Raw genomic sequence first — 20,810 nt, forward strand, 5'->3', positions numbered from 1 at the left:
TGCTTAAAATGTCACTAATAAAAAGAGACATAAATTTATAGTAGTATTTTCTAGCAGGATTTTTAAAAATATTGCCAGGTTCATTAAAGAAAAGTTTAATAGAATTAATTCCCTATAGCTATTCCTCCACCATTCCACATCCCTCAACCTTGCCATGTGTAGGTCAAAGATGAACCAACATTTTTATGTATTGGACTAGTTGGGGCACAACAGAATGAGATTAATAAATCTGATCAACATCTATGGCATTTTAAATATTTCACTGTCTAAATATATATAAATAAAATGAGTTGGAACCTTCTGTAAAATATACTTTGCTTACGATAAAAGGGCATTTAGATTATCTATTTTGATAATTGTCTCAACAATAGAAAGAAAATATTTAAATTTTGCTTAGATTGTAAGTCATTTATTTATTGGTGGTCATTCATTTAATCTCCAGAGCCCAGCTATGAGGCCTTGGTGCTCTCCCATTGCCTGATGTTTAACAAGTATGGCAGCTTCCAGCAAACCCTAATCAAGTCTTAGTTCATGTCTCATTTAGAATTAGTGTTCATAGGTGTTTCTCCCCATTTACTATTTTTTTTAAAGTTATTTAAAAAAGCAATGTTTTGTATAAAAGAGTCTCAAAAAATAATTACAGAACAAGGTCAGTGGAAAACCCACTAACACAATTTTGCATGTGCAGTGGTGTGTATGTGTGTGTATGTGTGTTCTGATATAATTAGCTTGTAAATGTGTTAAGTTTATTTCTTATTTTCCTAAAAGAATTCAATTCTCTTCTTATTTTGTTGGATAAAGCTAGAAAAGTCTCTACTCAAATAAATCCTAGAACTGTAACAATTTAACTGTCCATACATTTAAACTAAACTGTTTATTGGATCATGTACTTAAAATTAGGCAAAAGAAAAAGAAACTATTATACAAAACAGGATGTGTCAGAAAAGAGACATCTTTAGACTTCATTAGGGCATCTGAGGGATTTAGTTATTTTCTGTGCACTAAGACTCAGAAAATGCATATCTACTTGCAGTGAGGTAGCTTGTTGTTCACTTGCTAAGCAATGTCCAATTCTTTGCGACCCCATGGACTGCAGCACACCAGGCTTCACTGTCCATCACTATCTCCCCGAATTTTTTCCAACTCATGTCCACTGAGCCAGTGATGCCATCCAACTATCTCATCCTCTGTCGTCCTCTTCTCCTCTTGTCAATTTTTCCCAGCATCTTTTCCAAAGACCTTTCCCAGGGTCTTTTCCAAAGAGTCAGCTCTTAGCATCAGGTGGTCAAAATACTGGAGCGTCAGCATCATTCCTTCCAATGAATATTCAGCAGTGATTTCCTTTTAGGATTGACTGGATTGATCACCTTGGTGTCCCTTGGACAAGAGCCCTCTCAAGAGTCCTCCAGCATCACAGTATGAAAGCATCAGTTCTTCGGTGCTCAGCCTTCTTTATGGTCCAGCTCTCATATCCATACATGACTACTGGTAAAACCACACCTTTGACTATAAGGACTTTTGGTGGCAAAGTAATGTCTGTTTTTTCATATGGTGTCTAGGTTTGCCTAAGCTACTCTGGTTTTTAATACACTGTCTAGATTTCTTGACATGAGGTAGCTTAGGCAAATAAAAGTGCACCTTTTGGCAAGAATCATATCATTTATTATGAAAGCATGATTTCTTTTATGCTGATTGAAAGTTATGAATGCTTTTCATTACTTTTAAAAGGGAAAATACATCATTAATAACTAGAATGTTCAATTAAATCAGTTGACAAAGCTTTTAGAGACTTTGGGTTTAGAAATCAAAGGACTGATATATATACACTACTAAGCATAAAATAGATAACTAATGAGAACCTACCGCATAACATAGGGAACACTGCTCAACACTGCCACTGCTTATGTGGCAGCCTGGATGGGAGGGGAGTTTGGGGGGAAATGAATGCGTGTGTATGCATGACTGAGTCGCTTGCTTTGCTGTGCATCAGAAATGATCACAACATTGTTAATAAGCTATACTATAATATAACATAAAAAGTTTTAAAAAATGTTCAGCATCATGGATATAGTCTAATACAGAATACAATTTCCCCTGGAGACTAGAAAACCGAAATTACAAACCAGAGTAAATTAACTCTGAACCAGTTCTTCTTTTCCACTGATATAGGGGACAAGTTGTTTTTTCCAATGATTCCTCCTGGTTAAAATTAGTCCTTTTGGATTTCAATGACGTAATTCACATTTTTAGTAAGTATTGTGATTGACTCCCTAACATCCATTGCAAATCAACTGCACAGAGTAGCAGTTGTTCAGCTGGGGAATTGTTAATTCAAGAGGTGGGTCTGCTCTAGCTGAGGATAATCCCATTTTCCTTGCAGGTAACTGGTTTAGAATGACCTGATTCTAGCCATTTGGATATTAAGAGGTTAATGGGCCTTTCTTGAAAAGATTCCTCTTTACTCAAGGGCAGTAATGGAAAACTATTCTGTCTTTCTCTCACAGAATGTGAATTTGAAGCAAGTGGCTCCACTGGCAATTGGCAGCCATCTTGAGAGCATGAGGCATGCATGAGACCCTGCAGACGAATCTGATGTTGACAATGCAAAGCTGAGAGGAAAGCAGAGAAATATTGCCAAAATCCTAATTAAATTGTGCTTAAATTTTACTTCTGGATTTACAGTTAGGTGAGCCAAAATAATCCTTTATTTAGTCAGATTAGATCGATACCCAGATACTTTCAACCAAAAACATCCTACCTGAGAAAGCATTAGTCCTTCTGTCCTTTATCCTCCCCACGCCACACCAAGAACTCAAGCTACAAGATTAGTGTTTGTTCTCTAAGAGCAGCGAACAAATGTCTTCTCTACTCTGGAGTTCTACAATGAAAACTCTTCTCTTTTTTAGTTAAAATATGTATGAGTCTACCTAAGTATACCAAAACACTGGGTAGCTTTTATATATTAGTTACCTGAATGAAAATTTTTAGTGAATGATAAGACGTATTCCACTAAAATACCAGAGCTTCCCTGGTGGCTCAGACAGTAAAGCGTCTGCCTGCATTGTGGGAGACCCGGGTTCGATTCCTGGGTCAGGAAGATCCCCTGGAGAAGGAAACGGCAATCCACTGCAGCACTCTTGCCTGGAAAATCCCACGGACGGAGGACCCTGATAGGTACAGTCCATGGGGTCGCAAAGAGTCGGACACGACTGAGAGACTTCACTTCACATTCCACTAAAAAGGAAGGACAAAGATAACCAAGTCCACTTCTTAAAGAATGCATTAAAAAAATGATCTCATCCTCAACAGATTACCCATAGTCTATTGTCTTACCAGTAAACATTTCCCCAAAATGGAATAGACATTTAGATGAGTCAAGAAGTTGAATAAACAGAAGCATGAGTTTTCAACATGAAGCTAAAATAACTTGGTTGGCATTGAAATCACTACACGAGTCTCTATTTCTCTTACTTTAACTTCTATGTCCTTCTCTCTTCAGAAAAGTATACCAAAACAGCAAGATAATATCATTTCTAAAATATCAGCTACAATTAATGTCACTCTTGGCCCTTTCTTGTTTGCATCTTTCCTGTCACATGTGCATGGCAAGGGTTAATGCCAATAAATTCCTGCTATGAATTTAACCTGACATTCAGAACTCCTCCCCAACCAATATCAATTTCTCATTCCTAGCTTGTATCTTTAAACTGTGTATCTGCAACTGTCTTGAGGGGGAGTGGGCAGAGCTGAGAGAACATAGTAATGGAGAAATTCAAGTCTTGACAAGTTGCAAATTTTCATGGATGTTCTAAGCCAGTGAAATAAGATTTCAATGTCAAGGGCTTGTCAAAATGCATCACCTATGCTAAAGACCAAAAATGGAATTAGAAAAATCATAAGCTAAGATTTCCAAAGTTTTTTGGATATCAGAAACACTCCAAAAAGTAATATAATAATATTTATGCATTAAGAACAAATATATGATGAAGTTTCTGCAAAAATATCAAATGTTGAAATTTAAGAGGAAAAAAAAACTCAGAAAAAAAAAATGCAGAGGATGCATCTGGCACTTCAGAGACATAAACGTTTTGTGTATTGGCCTGGGCTGCAAGGAAACCATTCTCAGAAAGGTATCTGAGGATTTCCAGAGGAATTGGTGATGGTAGCAGATGGCACTCAGACACACAGTAACTAGATGGGAGTATGAGGTGGACAATGGCTTCATGAAATGTGCTCCCAATGAAAGATAGCAACCTGTGGAGACTGTGCCACTGAACAGTTGTGTACCTAGGCACACAGGGTTCAGAATGAAACGTGGAAGGACTTCCCTGGTGGCCCAGTGGCCAAGACTCTGTGCTCCCAATGCAGGGGCCCTGGGCTCAATCCCTAGTAGGGAACTAGATCCCATGTACCACAACTAAAGATCCCGCATGCCACAACAAAGATTGAAGAGCTCATGTGCTGCAAAGCAACTAAGACCCAGAGCAGCCAAATAAATAAATGAAACTAAATATTAGAAAAAAGAGAGAAAAAGTGGAAATGATTTTTGAATGAGCATGATGGGGAAAAAGGAACCTCAGATGAGCATCTGGTATATCACAGTAGCATGCAGATTCCTATTCAAGTCTAAGTTTTCTCACATGCCATTAAAAAAGCAGGCAGTTGGATCAGGGATTGCTTCACCAAGCTAAATATAATGTCATAGTAAACCCCTTCATGGGAGATATTTCCCCATCAAATTTCAAGTCACAATTTGAAGATTTTGGGCAACTGGCACACACCAACCAGAATGCTGCTGAGAATGAAACCAAGATGATTTTCAGTTTCTGACAGACGGTCTCCACTTAGAACTAGTGTTTGTGTTCCCAGGGTGCTTGCGTGGTGATAATAACGCGAATCTTTATGTTAACATTTATTGGATACTAGGGATTTGCTGTGGAGAAGGCAATGGCACCCGACTCCAGTACTTTTGCCTGGAAAATCCCATGGACGGAGGAGCCTGGTGGGCTGCAGTCCATGGGGTCGCTAGAGTCAGACACAACTGAGCAACTTCACTTTCATTTTTCACTTTCATGTATTGGAGAAGGAAATGGCAACCCACTCCAGTGTTCTTGCCTGGAGAATCCCAGGGACGGGGAAGCCTGGTGGGCTGCCATCTATGGGGTCGCACAGAGTCAGACATGACTGAAGTGACGCAGCAGCAGCAGCAGCAGCAGCAGGGATTTGCTGATGTTTATGGATGAGGGACTGGGACTGTGATAGACTTACAGGTCCTATTAATTCTTAGATTCTTTACAAAGTAGGGATGTAGGAAGTGTGAGATTGGATTGATGCAGCTAATTTCAGCTAATGTACTGAAAGAACTACATGCCTACTAAAGGATGCTTGAGGTTTCAGTTTCAAAAGGTTTCGTTGCTTGAAGGTCAGCATAACTAACATTGTTCAAGGATCAATTATTAATATACACAAGAAAAGTGTTTTTTCAGAGTAGCCTCATGAAGATGGGAGTAGGATTGTCCTGAAATTTTCTAGTCTCCTCCACATGTGTAGTTAACACAGTGTGAGTAATAAGGCCAAGTCAAGGGAGCAAAATCATAAATCATTTTCTAATCTGTTTCTCCACATACACACAGACACACACATACAAATTTTAGCCCAGGCCCATAGAATAGAAACCAAGGAAGAATATGTGCCTTTTCTTGTTGGTGATGGGTTTCCCAGGTGGCACCACCAATAAGAATCCACCAGCCAATGCAGGAGACACAGAAGGCATGACTTCTATCCCTGGGTTAGGAAGAGATCCTGGAGAAGGAAATGGCAACCCACTCTGGTATTTTTGCCTGGAAAATTCCATGGACAGAGGAGCTGAGCAGACTAGAGTCCATGGGGCCCCAAGGAATACATAGTACCATTTCCTCCATCACCAGATTACATAAATCCAGGAATCCACAGATAGGTGGAAGGGATCCCTCCCACTATTATATCATCCTCTGAATTTTGTGTCTGTCCTTTGAAGCAAAGTTCTTGACCATAGTTTCATTCTTGATTATGACTACTACAGCTCCAACTGGACTTCCCTCAAGGCTCAGATGGTAAAGAGTCCACCTGCAATGCAGGAGACCTGGGTTCAATCCCTGGGTAGAGAAGATCCCCTGGAGAAAGGAATAACACCCACAATGTGGGTGTTAGTTATGCTACCTCCTCCAGTATTCTTGCCTGGAGAATTCTGTGGACAGAAGAGCTTGGTGGGCTGCAGTTCATGGGGTTGCAAAGAGTCAGACATGATTGAAGTGACTTAGGACACACACACACACACACACACACCTCCTACTAGGCAGCTCCTGCTCCAGTGATAATATTTTACTCCCTTTGTCTTTTCAATTTTAGCTTCCCACAATTGCTAGTCACTCCTGCTCTAAAGTCCTCACTCAGAGTAAAAGCCAAAGCTGTTGCAAAAAGCCACAAAAACCTACACAGCACATCTGTTCTGCAGGTTTTCCCTGTGGTGTCTCAGATCTCATCCCCCCACCCCACCTCTCCCTCACTCCCTCCATTCCACTTACATAGACCTCTTTGCCTGACACCCTCTGTCCTGGGGTGTATGTGCTTACTCTGCTCTCCATATGAAATGCTTTTTCCATGATGATTGGGCTGTGCATCTACACAGTCCAGTGGAGAAAGAGATGATGCAAGACATTGCTGCTGCTGCTGCTGCTGCTGCTGCTAAGTCACTTCAGTAGTGTCCAACTCCTAGCGACCCCATGAACTGCAGCCCACCAGGATCCTCTGTCCATGGGATTTTCCAGGCAAGAACACTGGAGTGGGTTGCCATTTCCTTCTCCAATGCATGAAAGTGAAAAGTGAAAGTGAAGTCACTCAGTCGTGTCTGATTCTTCACAACCCCACAGATTGCAGCCCACCAGGATCCTCCATCCATGGGATTTTCCAGGCAAGAGTACTGGAGTGGGGTGCCATCACCTTCTCCATGAGAGACATTAAGCAGATGGAATAGATGAACGAAGATGGGTTATGAAGTGGTCATTACTGAGTCTGGGTTGGGTGTGTGGGAGTTTAATATGTCATGCTCTCTACTTTTGGATGTTTGGAATTTTCCGTAATAAACAGTTAAAAGAACTTCTAAGGATCTGAAAAAAGCACACTTCGGCAGGCATCTCACATGATCTTAAGTTTCTGTCATTTGAAAAGCACCTTAGTCCTGGTACCTATGAGTCCTCCTTAAGGTTCTGAATGGTGGGAGTTTTCCATGTAGCCTCGATTGTGCATTTTCTCCTCATTCCTCATTATCATCCTTTGCCCATAAGCTCTCCTCACACATCCTTGCCACCTTCTTAGAATCCTTTCCTTTCTGACTTTCACCTTGGATTTCTGTTACATCTGACATGGGAGTTCTACATCCTCTTTAATAAGCCTGGTAGTTTTCCTCAAACCCTTTGGCCAGCACCATCCCCAAAGAGATCAGCTGATGTTGGGCTCTCCCATAATTACAGAGTGCTTTGGGCAACAAGATAAATATAGAATGGAGCCTTCAGGTCACTGGAAACACTCCCTTCGTGTTTACAGTTCTGGGTTTACAGTTATCTACAGCTTTTGAACCTCTTCCTGGATATGACTCTCCTAAACTGTCACAACAAAATGCTCTTTTGCCCTAAAATTTCTCTCTTGAACTTGCTGACACCTAGGAAATTAGAAACCCCTGGGAATCAAGAGAGCTCTCAGCTTGCTGCAAGTAGCAAACAGCTGTTAGTTGACTACAGTGCGGGTAATTGACAGTTTGTGTTGGCTCAGTGTCCGCCAGCACACCTCACAGGCACCATAAGCACACAAGGCTCTGGAGCCAAATTTTCCAAATATTGGCACCTTTCCTTGCCTGCTACTTTCTGATGGACTCCTCTATTTTTTTTTTTTAATTTTAATTTTTTTTTTTTTTTTGTACTAGGGCAATGCAGATGACACCACCCTTATGGCAGAAAGTGAAGAGGAACTAAAAAGCCTCTTGATGAAAGTGAAAGTGGAGAGTGAAAAAACTGGCTTAAAGCTCAACATTCAGAAAATGAAGATCATGGCATCTGGTCCCACCACTTCATGGGAAATAGATGGGGAAACAGTGGAAACAGTGTCAGACTTTATTTTTTGGGGCTCCAAAATCACTGCAGATGGTGACTGCAGCCATGAAATTAAAAGACGCTTACTCCTTGGAAGGAAAGTTATGACCAACCTAGACAGCATATTGAAAAGTAGAGACATTACTTTGCCAACAAAGGTCCATCTAGTCAAGGCTATGATTTTTCCAGTATTCATGTATGGATGTGAGAGTTGGACTGTGAAGAAGGCTGAGCGCTGAAGAATTGATGCTTTTGAACTGTGGTGTTGGAGACTTTTGATAGTCCCTTGGACTGCAAGGAGGTCCAACCAGTTCATTCTGAAGGAGATCAGCCCTGGGATTTCTTTGGAAGGAATGATGCTAAAGCTGAAACTCCAGGACTTTGGCCACCTCATCGGAAGAGTTGACTCATTGGAAAAGACTCTGATGCTGGGAGAGATTGGGGTCAGGAGGAGAAGGAGACGACAGAGGATGAGATGGCTGGATGGCATCACTGACTCGATGGACGTGAGTCTGAGTGAACTCCGGGAGTTGATGATGAACAGGGAGGCCTGGTGTGCCGCGATTCATGGGGTCGCAAATAGTCGGACAAGACTGAGCGACTGAACTGAACTGAACTGAACTGAATGTATGGTGAAAAAAGTAGAGGGTTGCTGGGAGTCGAAGGCAGCTCTGCAGTGTCTATAAGTCCTTTATCTATAATATAGAGATTTGAATGCATGGTGTCTCTAACCTTTGCTTCTCAAAGTGTGGTCCCCAGTCCAGCAGCACTGGCCTCACCTGGCATCTGGTTAGAAATGTAGACTTTTAGGCTTCACCCCAGACCTACTGAACCAGAAACAGGGCTTTAAATAGACCTCTGATGATTTCTGGGCTTCCCTGGTGGCTTAGTGGTAAAAAAAAAATCTGGCTGCCAATGCAGGAGACATAGGTTCAATCCCTGGGTCAGGAAGAGCCCCTGTGGAAGGAAATGGAAACCCACAACAGTGTTCTTGCCTGGGGAGTCCCATAGACAGAAGAGACTGGTGGGCTATAGTACATGGGGTAGCAGAGAGTCAGACAGGACTTAGCAACTGAACATCAACAACCTGTGATTCCTATGCATAGTAACATAGTAACCCATGTCGTTTCTTTATTTCTGCTATGACATATTAACACAAACTTAAATTTATTGTATTACGGTTCTATAGGTCAGAAGGGTCACACAGGTATGTCGTTTCTTTATTTCTGCTATGACATATTAACACAAACTTAAATTTATTGTATTACGGTTCTATAGGTCAGAAGGGTCACACAGGTCTCAATGGGCTAAAATCAAGATGCTGACAAGGGTGAGTTCTGAGGCTCTAGGGGAGAATCTATTCCCTTGCCTTTTCTTGTTTCCAGAAGCTGCCTGCTTTCCTTGCCCCCTTCTTCCTGAAGCAGTGTTACATCTCCCTGACCCTACTCCTAGAATCACATATCTCTCTAACACTGAACTCGGTGGGGAAAATTTCTCCTTTTAAGCATCAATGTGATTAGACTGGCTTCACTTGGATTATCTAGGATAATTCTGCCATTTCAAACTCCTTAGCTAAATGACATCTGAAGATCCTTTTTCCCATATAAAGTTACATACCACCAGTTTCCAGGGATTAGGATATGGACATGTTTGGGGACCAATTTTCTGCTTGCCGCACACACCCTAAATGTTGAGCTCTATTCTCTACCACATTCATCCACAAGAAGATAAAGCAGTGGAATTTCTTTATTTGTCCGTGTGTGTGTGTGTGTGTTAGTTACTTAGTCATATCCAACTCTTTGCAACCCCATAGACCGTAGCCCACCAGGCCCCTCTGTCCATGGGATTCTCCAGGCAAGAACACTAGAATGGGTTGCCATTTCCTTCTCTGAAAGGAACTATAGAAATAAAGAAAGTGAAGTCTCTCGGTCATGTCCAGCTCTTTGCGACCCCATGGACTGTAGTCTACCAGGATCCTCCATCCATGGAATTTTCCAGGCAAGAGTATTGGAGTGGGTTGCCATTTCCTTCTCCATTATTTGTCCATGGTTGACTGCATTGCTCCTATTATGGGCTGAACTGTGTCCCTTTACCCCAACCCCTTGCCCCCCAAATTCATATGTTGAAGTCAATAACCTCTAGTATCTCAGAGTGTGATGTTATTTGGGGATGGGGCCTTTATAGGTAATATGTGGTTATACAGGGGTGGAGGCATTGGGGAGGGTTCTAATCCATATGACTGGTGTCCTTATAGGAAAAGTATACTAAGATACACACACGCACAAAGAGGGGGAAAATGTGAAGAGAGAGAGAGACAGCCATTTACAAGGCAAGGAAAGAGGCCTCCAAAGAGACCAACCCTGGCCATTCCTGAATCTCTCAGACTTCCAGCCTTCAAGGTGATGAGAGTGTAAATTTCTCCATCCTGCCTGTAGCACTGTGTTATGGCTACCCTAGCACAAACTAACACACACCCCTGTGCAATTTCAACATATCTTGAGACAACCATGACTACATTCTCATTGTTGCTGCTTCATTATGGAGCAACTGAAGTCCTCCCAAGCAGAGCTGAGTCATTTTTGTTCCTCTCCACCTGCGTGTGTGTGTGTGTGTGCGCGCGCGCACGTGCACATGCTCAGTCACGTCCGATTCTTTGTAACCTCATGGACTGTAGCCCACCAAGTTCCTCTGTCTATGGAATTTTCCAGGCAAGAATACAGGAATGGGTATGCATTTCCTACTCCAGAGGATCTTTCCAACCCAGGGATGAAACCCATGTCTCTTGTGTCTCTTGCATTGTTTTTTTCAGCAGGTGGATTCTTTACCATTAGCACCACCTGGGAAGCCAGCCTGAAAAGCTAATTCCTACCTCCGCTACACAGAATCATAGCTCAGCCTCCCCGCCATCCTGGGGTCTCAGTCTTTGGACAATGTGCTTATCCTTTTCAACAAAACTCACAAATTCAGCTCAGCTCTTTATCCAACCCAGGAAGTTTTTCCCAAGATTTCCACCTTTAATTATCCTCTCTCTCTATCTTTTGGCCCACAAGTTGTAACATGTGGAATCTTAGTTCCCTGAACAGCCCCCTGCTTTGGAAGCACAGAGTCTTAACCACTGGAATGCTTGGAAGTCTCTTCCCTCCTCTCTAGCATCATCAATGTCTCTTCTCTCTGCCAAGGCACCTTCCTTAACTACAAAAACCCTTGGTTCTACCTGCTCAATACAGCCACCAGCCTGTAGCTCTCTAAAAGCATGAAATCTCTGCAAACAGTCTCTGCGTCCTCATCTCGAATCCACCCCTTCACACCTCACAATCTGACTTCTGTCCCAAACATTTGGCTGTAACTGGGCCTCTGCTATCTCTAAGTGACCATTTTTACAACTGCCAAATCTAGAAGTCTCTTTTCACTTTTCTTTGATCTGTCTGCAGTTTTGACACCATCAAATGCCCTCTTTCTCAATGCTGCACTTTTTTTCCCCCCATTGCTTTCTCATCTATCTTTCTTTGCCCCTTGCCCTGATTCTACTAAAAAATTTTTATCACCCCTACCATGTTTCAGAACAAGACTGATTCCTACCCTCAAATATTTTCAAGAATTTGCTTTTTGTCTTCCCTACCTGAAGTGGGCTTTTCCATGTTTAAAGGTTAATTGTTTTTTCAAAGATCAATCTTTGATAATCTCATTTGTATATGAGTCTTTCTCACAGCAATGTGTTCACACCTAATGATTTCAACTAGGACTTCAAGGCAAATAAAACTCCAGATTTTATTTCTCTAAATGATTTCTCTGCAATATTTCTGAAAAAGTTCTCACTAAGCTTTTCTACCACCCTATTGTTGTAATATTTTATATTCAATATACCTAAATTAAACTTTTATACAAGTTAACAAAAATTGTACATTGAAAAAGTTAGAATATACAATATTACATACCTTGATAGACTTGACCATTAGGTTGAAACTAATAACATGAATTTTAATGTGGATAAATTTGAAGTTCTGCAAATATTGATCCCACAGATACAAAGATGAGAGACCAGTTCTTGTAAAGAAATCTGTAAAAAGAGACATGAAACTACATTGTAAATCTAGTAAATCTTATACTTGAAACTAACACAATTTTGTAAATTACCATACTTAACTTTTTAAAAAAAGCAAGTAAATCTTAGATTGCATTAAGATAGCATGGAGTCTAGAACAGAGGAAAAGACATTCCATTATTCTTTGAGTAGATAATACTAGAGTCCAACTTTTGAAACAGTTGCTGGAGCTTACTAAGGAGCAGTTAGCCAAAGAACATCAGTAAAAACAATCAAGAGGGAGGGAATCTTGAAATTGTTTCCTATGACAAAACATTTGTTAAAATTTAAAAAGGAAATATTTTGGATCAGGTGGCTAGCTTCAAGTATTTGAAGAGTTGACATGTGAAAATGTAGTCATAAAGGGCAAAACACATAAGATCTGATCAAAATATGAAAGGCTTTTCTAACAAATATATTTTTATATACAACAGTCATATAATTGGCTTTGCAAAACAAAATTCTACATCACCAAAAATGTCCAAGCATTTGGGAGACACATGGAAAAAAAGCCACTAAACCTAATAGAAAGACAATGGACTTTAGATTCAAATAGTATTCAATTCAAATATTCAGATACTGACTTAGTGACTGCCACTCAGGTCTTCATGAAGAAGTTATTTCTTTGAGCCTCATCTTCTCATATACAAAACTTATATTAACTTGGAGTATTGTGAATATTATACATAATACATAGGAATCATTTAATCCTTATTATTACAATTTTAACAATATATGGGTGAAATTTTTTACTAAATTAGCTCTAAGTTCTTTTCCAATTCTAAGATCTTATGATTCATATTTTCTTAGAGCTCAGTCAAAATATGCAACATTGTTTAAATACAGTTATTTCTCTACAACACAAAAGAATTCTTTCATCCCTGAGTTAGTGTTATCCAGAGAAACAAAATGTGTGTGTGTGTGTGTAGATATAGATACAAGAGATGGAAACAGATTTATTTTAAGGAATTGGCTCGCATAGGCCAGCAAGTCCCAAATCTTCAGGGCAGGCTGGCAGGCAGGAGACCCAGGGAAGAGCTAATGTAGCAGTACTGACTCTGAAGGCAAATTAGAGTCAGAGCACTTCTTTCTCAGGGAATCTCAGTATTTTTCTCTTAAGGGCTTCAATGGATGAGGTCAGACCTATTACATTATGGAAGATAATTGTCTTTACTCAAAGTCTAGTGATTTAAATGTTAGTCACATCTAAAACCGATGTTTGTTCAAACATCTGGGTGCCAAAGTCAAGCCATGCTGACACCTAAAATTAACCACTAAAATTCTCATTATTACCTAAAGGGAGTGACGCTAGTGTCAGAGAGTGGTATTGGGTCACCTCCCTGTCTGTACTCTGAGACTTTAAAGATTTTCCTTTCTATGAATGTTGTCATTTTCATTGATAATGTAGGTCTACACATTTTCTCACGATGTAAACATATTCCATATTCTTTTCTGTTTTTCTAAAATGATCACTGAAATTTGTAATGTGGTTTGAAATGGTCAAGGCTTTTGTAAGAGTTTGCTGCCAAAGGTGACTTCCTTTCTCCATTGACCACAGTCCCCTTGGTTTCACTTTTCAGACCTGTGAGACATTTACCTGTCCCGAGAATTGTGAATGATCAATATGCATGATCTGAGAAAAGCCAAATAATGCACAAACACTTCCATTCTGACTCATCAGTTTCTGCACTCATATACGTGGAACGTTGTAAAAGACAGAAAACAAAGTGAGTATATTTCTGGGAGGACCAGCAATTTGTTTGTTTCTTTGGGCAACTTAGCTGAATTTCTGGAAAGAATTGAGAGAAAAAGATAATTTCAGGTTCATGTTTTTCTCTATATTTTAGATATAATTTCTCTGTGCCAAACGAGGTACCAAAAGTTAACAGACTTCATGAATTTCCACTTGAATTGAAATTTTCAGTGCAATAAGTGCTTTTTGTTATTTTTAAAAATCTTTATATTTTGGAGTTACAGATTAACATATTTACTAAAAAAAAAAACAGTACAATATCTGAGATAGTGGTTGAAGCTGAGGGGTGAGTACATGAGAACTCCTTATAATATTTTCTAATAGAAAATTTCATAATAGAAAGTTATAAAAAAATGTCTATGTGGCATGATGATATTTTGCTAGTATTTTTTTAAAAATGAAACACGCAATATGTTTTGCTGGTTACCTGCTCATTAAAGCTACCATTAGTGCAAGTTAGCTGATATTTTAAATTATATGACTATAATCTTTCCTCTTGCATTTGTCTTTAAACTTGTGGCTAACTCTATTAGTCCCCTTTGGGGAAGAGGGAGAAGTTTTCAATAGATACACAAATACTTTTTTTCTTTTTTTCTTTCTTTTTCTTTTTTATTTGTAGAAATACAAATTCTTAATCTTTGGTGCTCAACAAGTAGATGAAAGGAAAAATTCAATGGACCATCCCATATAAATAATTTTCAACAATACTTAAAGTTTTACTATGAGGAATACTGAAATGCTATCATTTGTTGGGAGATATTCTAGTATTTGCAAAGGATTGCTGGTTACTACAACCATCATTATTATTGTTATTATTATTTTTACCTACCATTATTTTAATACTCACCATGACTCTACTCATCACTGACCTAAGCCCAGTTCTTCACTGTGGCCTCAAGGAACGTTACAAAATATAAAAAAGAAAAAAAAAAAATCCTTATCCCAAATTAAGTTTAAGGAAGAGTGAACTTCCTTTAGTGACTTCCTGTATGAACAATGACTTGAGACAAAAAAGTCATAGGTTGGTTTGTGTAGACTGCTATTTAAAGACCCTTAATTTCTCTGAAAGTTTTATCAACATAAAAGGTAATTTAAAGGGCTGCTTTCTTGGAGGTTGAACTGAGGTCTTCTAATTGCAGGGCATTCACATTTCCTTGTTCTACTTGATGTATGTAATGGATAACATACCTACTGGATCATTTTTAAAAACCCTCACATCTATACCATTAAATTTTTTCAAATAACATTTGTTTCAATAACAGTTTTCTTCTTACATAAACTAGATTTTTAATATCTGTTGTGTTTATGCAGCTTCAAATCTTCTCCCTTCTCTCCCAAATATGCAGCTCCTGCTGAGTTAATGGTTTTCTATCTTGCTATTTATAATATACTGATGTTTCTTACCAAGAATCTTTGGTTTAATCCGCAAAACTGAAATCGACCATCTGAGCCCACTGCCAGCGCTAAAGTAACACTGTTTTATTGCTATTATTCAGGCCCAGAAATATTTTCTGCACACACATTCATTTCAAAATTATGTAAAATAAAATCCTCCAAAGCTATCAGATTATAGCTCACAATTACTTTTGTACCTTAAAATTCTGTGGACATATTGCTGAAGGAGTGCAGGTACTATTTATGAAAATCATTCTTTGCTACAATTTTTCAGTGAGTTTAAATAGCATAATTTGGAAATTTATTACATTTGTTTTTCCTTCCCTTAATATGTCATCAACACTGGCTGCACATTCTTTGAATTGCAGTGAAGAATTTGGCTGTCTAGACACAACAATATAAAAACACAAGGCTTACTTCAAGTAAATCACCAACTCGTGTTAGCCAATAATGAGCAGGAAGATTTTCCTAACGCTTTTGTTCTGTGTCATTGAAGGACTCGAAGATATAAAGACCACATGTATTTCATATTTCCTCTCTCATCTTTTCCATTCTATGAATAAAGACTTGCAAAAGAGAAACTCAAAAAAGTGCAGGGGTTGGCCCAAATTGTCTTACATTGATACATTCTCATCAGAGAGTACAATATGTGATGTCAACTTTGCCTAACAGATCTAGAAGCAAGAGATGTTACCTGTTTCCCTGACCTGCATTTGGGAAGCTTCTGTCCAGACTCTTATTTATTACGATAATATCACAGCCTACAGAAGGGAAAAAGAGCCTGGAATTTTGTGCATGGCCTCCTTCTTTTACGGACACAGAAACCACAAATAGATCAAAGGCATTTTTCAAAATCACTCAACAAATCCATGCTCTCTATTCCTCACATAACTTTCTTAAAAAAAAAAAAAGAATAGACCTAAAAACTTCTGCCCCTGACTTGAAAAAGTAGCTTAATTTATGGTAAGTTAATTTTACATAGAAAAAAAATTATTACTTTAATGCATGTGTGTCTAAATCATTTGCCTGGTAAAGACTCCTTAAAAAGCAGTTTTCAAAATTCAGATCTCCATCTGTTCCTTTTGGTAAAAATTAAGAAACACATGCCATCTTTGCTGTGGTTAGCCATGACAGAAAACACTGAAGCATGCCTTTTAGCTTCTCTAAAGGGATTTTTAAACCCTCATGAAAATTCCTTAAGCCGAAATACTAATGCTAATTTTGTGATGCTCTAATGGTTTTACTTGTTTGTTAATACAATAACATTCAAATCCTATTGTTAAATCTAGACATACCAAGAGACATTGCTAACTCTGTGTATGACAGATGACTCTCATATTCCCACTACAAGCAATTCAATAAGCAAAGCAATAAGGCATTTCACTGCATACTGTCTGCGGGGATGAACAATTTAAGGGACTTCTTCCTTTATTAAATTTGTTAGATTTTGGTGTTAAAAAGCTTTGGATTCAGATGTAAACTAGGCTATTCAGTAGTAGCCCTGCAATACTAAACTTAGAAGAGGTTTCAAGCTTTGTTTAAAGTGATTTTTTGGCATCAAAAATTCTTTCTGTAGCATCTTCATACACAAACCTTCCTCCAACACACACACACTTACATTTACACATCACATACCTACAATGCTCCTAACTTAACTTTTGAAGTTCAGTATCCCAAAAGAGAAGAGCGAAAGGCATATCCTCAGTATATGAGAATTTAAGAGAGACCGGCCTGCCCCATCACAAAATCTCTTTGAAGTTTCATGTCTTGAAATCTTACATTTTATTTTCTAAATTACTGAAAATTTTGCATCTGACTGCATAATTTGTTCCTGTCTTAATATAAATATTATGTCTCAAAGAACAAAGTGACCAAAACTGACATATCAAGAACTGGTATGCCTGTAGCTTCCCATAAACAGTGACAAAGGTCATGTGTGCCCTGTTTGAGAGTCTGGAAAGACAAAAGGTACCTGTAAACAAAATCAAATCTGTCTGAGGTTTAATATAATTGGCATAAATGTCAATTTCAGCTTCCTGGTTTGCATCCAAATAACCTAAGACAAGTCCAATTGGGGTCTAGAGATGAGGACAGAAGGCAGTCCAAGGTCTTCCAAAAGGCAAGCAGGAGATGCTGTTCAGGGGAGGCAGGTGGCTGAATATTGTTGTTCTTTAGTCACTATGTCCTACTCTTTTGAGACCCGGTGGACTGTAGCCCTCCAAGCTCCTCTTTTCATGGGATTTCTCAGGCAAGAATCCTGGAGTAGGTTGCTATTTCCTTCTCCAGGGGATCTTCCTGACACAGGGATAGAACCTGCATCTCCTGCATTGGCAGGCAGATTCTTTACTACTAAGTCACCAGGGAAGCCCGACTGAATATTAGAGGAATCAATTACTTGTTTGTTTATTCATTCTCTTCTGAACTTCAGGCACTGAAATAGAAAGCTAGCTATAAATACAAAAAATATGTAAATTACATTTTCTAACCAAAGGAGTTCACAAAGTAGTGGAAGAAAACAGACATCTACATTGGAAATTACAAATCAAGTGAGAAGGTAGAGAGACTTACTGCCTTTGGAACTGAGGAAGTGGCAGGAATGATAGCAGTGGCACAATAAGAAAATTCTGCCAATTTTGCCTCTTTTGTTGTCTTGAGAAGTTTAGGAATTGTTTTAAGTTTCATTGTACAACATGAGGATTATAGCCAATATTTTATAATAACTTTAAATGAAGTATAATCTATAAAAATTTTGAAACATTATATTGTACAGGTGAAACTAATATAATATTGTAAATCAACTATACTTCATTTTTTTTTAAAGAAGAATAGGTTTAAATTTCTGAAACAATGCTTAGTGTTCAGAGAGAAACATGAAGAATGCACGTTTGTTGCTTTCTTTGAACTAAGAACTCAATGTGAAGAGGTAATGTCTGACTTGTTTCAACACGATTGATTCTAAAGCCATCCTCATGAATGACTGATTATTTCAACAGGATGAGAACAGATTTCTTGATTTTAAAGATGCATCTTGATCTAATCAAGTTGCTTCTTCAGGAAGACAGGGTCAGATCCCAGAGGTCTTGCTCCAAGGAATAAGGTCCCAACTACCAAACTCGGTGATGAGACAAGACCTGAGTGGTCAAGCTAGATGTTCCCTCAAGATTAACATGATAGAGAATGAGGATACATAGAAGTAGTCAAGAAAGATATTCCATGTCACCATTTCGAGCAAGTCAGTGAGTAAGGTGATAGGAAACACAGCAGGAGAATTTTTGTGGACATTGGGAACACAACTTGATAAATTCACATTTGGACAAGTTGGTTTGCAATGCCTTACAAACCAGAAAAATGGGTGTGTAAAGTCTTTTATTAGGTTTATAAGTCCAGAAGTCAGGAGAGACATTATACTAGAAATCTGGGGAGGGGTATAGTGTTTAGAATATCAAAAATGACAGTAATTATGGGAGCTGTTTACTTAGGAACAATGGGTAGACTGGAATGAAGGAGACTAAAGCCATAGCCATGAGGGAAACCACACTGTCTGTGAATATAGAGGAGAGCCAACAAAGCGGAATGAAAAAAAAAAGTGCCCTGGGAAATTACAGAAGATCACAAGAGTGTATTTTCTTAGGAAACAATAAGAGAGGGTGTTTTTCTGAAAGGAGAAAGTGATCAAAGGTGTCAAATTCTTTTGAGGGATCAAGACAAGGGGGCAGATCTAAGGGCAGAAATGTCATCTGTGAGCTTAATGAAAGCAATTTCAGTCTGTGGAAGAGTAAGAAGCAATTTCCCCTTGAGAAACCAGCAGGAGGTTAGAAAGCAAAGACAAAACTACGGGTAATTTGTCTAAGCATTTGGGCTATAAAAAGCAGAGAGAGGTCAGTAGCTAAAGAGATGTGAGATCCAGGGAGAACTGTTCTGGTGCACTTGCCTTCTTCCTGTTCATCTTTTTGTTGGTTTAATATCATGCATTTGAGTCCAGTGAGTAAAACAGAACAAGAAAAATGGGAGAAATTGGAGACAGAAAAGAAGAGAGGATAATTTTCAGTTTCAGTTCAAGGATGGGGGAGTAGCCTGAGAGGAAGAATCAGATCCTTCCCATTAAAACTGTAGGAAAGGAACTTCTCTGGTGGTCCAGTGGTTAAAAATCTGCCTGCCAATGGAGGGGACAGAGGTTCAATCCCTGGTCCAGGAAGATCCCACATGCCTCAGAGCAACTAAGCCCCTGAGTTACAACTACTGAAGCTTGCCTGCTTACAGCCTGTGCTCCACTGCAATGAGAAGCCTGTACACTGCAGTAAGGAGTAGCCTCTGCTTGACGCAACTGGAGAAAGCCTGTATGCAGTTTAAAAAAAACAAAACAAAACTGTAGGAAAGGAAGAAAGAAAGGTGGGAGTAGTGTAGTGCTATGTAGACATAATTCTGGAACATTGAGAGAGTTTCTGTCTAAGGTCACCCAATTTTCTCTATTAGGATTCATTGCAGAAAATGAGGTGAGAAGTGAAGGGAAAAAATGGCTAGAGTCAGATGCTTGAGGGGAATTACTTAGGTTTGATATTACCATAATGAAAAGTAGAAGGACAAATTTGCTTAGGAAATAGAAAAAAAAAAAATGCCTATCAGTGTTCATGGGCCAGTAGAAGTGATTACTATGAATTTAATGCATATTGGTCACCCTTGCATTTTTGTTTTAATTTTCTGTAGCAGTGCTTAGATGCTCCGAAACTAATGTGAAGAATGTAGATTCATTACTGTCTCCAATGTAAGCCCTAGGTGTGAAGAGGTAAGATCGGGCTTATTCCAACAAGACTAATTCTAAACACATTGTCAAGCATTACTGATTTATTCCAACAGGATAAATTCACTTTGTTGCTTTGAAAGACCTCTCTTAATTTAATCCAGGTCAGGTCATGGAGGTCAAAAAGATAGTCTTAGCTACAAAATTGAGTGACCGGACAAGACTTGAATGACCAAACTAGATATCACTCCCATTTTTAGGGGAGTGGAGATCCAACAGAGTGTATACTGAGTTCAACACCAGTTGTTGTAGAATAAGAGGAACCAGTTCTTAGAACTAATTTGGTCACAAGAATGTTTAATTTGTTGTACAAAGTCAGAGAACAAAGGACTATGCTAACTTGATAAGATATTTTTGGCCAAATTTTTTAAAATTCCTACTACTTAAGAGAAATTGGCCTGAGAAGTTGAGTTGAATTTACAGATAGGAATTAAATGGCCTCCACCGTGTGGACTGAAGGGTTGCAGAATCAGGCAGATTACAAAACAAAGCTTTGTAATCTTAGAAGAACTCACTCCCCACCCTCAATTCCCTAATCATATACTCAGAGCATTTGTGTGGTACCACCAAAATGATGGGTGCTGTAGCAACTCCATGGGAATGAAGAGAATATGCTGTGATCATGAGTAAATGTATTATAATGAAAAGAAAGAGGAACAC

The 20,810-nt window shown here is 39.0% G+C and overlaps 1 long non-coding RNA gene across 2 annotated transcripts; it reads right to left on the reverse strand.

The window, feature by feature from the left end:
- Positions 1 to 1,559: 1,559 nt before the first annotated feature.
- LOC112448126 (uncharacterized) lies at positions 1,560 to 17,277 on the reverse strand. Of its 2 annotated transcripts, none has more exons than XR_003036520.2 (3): positions 16,988 to 17,277; positions 12,059 to 12,180; positions 1,560 to 3,234 (listed from the first exon to the last, which is right to left on the reverse strand). It is a non-coding gene; the product is annotated as an uncharacterized lncRNA (long non-coding RNA). The 2 variants fall into 2 exon arrangements; XR_003036519.2 differs by lacking the exon at positions 16,988 to 17,277 and adding an exon at positions 14,805 to 15,413.
- Positions 17,278 to 20,810: the final 3,533 nt, after the last annotated feature.

Source organism: Bos taurus, chromosome 9 (genome assembly GCF_002263795.3).
Source record: "Bos taurus isolate L1 Dominette 01449 registration number 42190680 breed Hereford chromosome 9, ARS-UCD2.0, whole genome shotgun sequence".
NCBI classification, from domain to species: Eukaryota; Metazoa; Chordata; class Mammalia; order Artiodactyla; family Bovidae; genus Bos; species Bos taurus.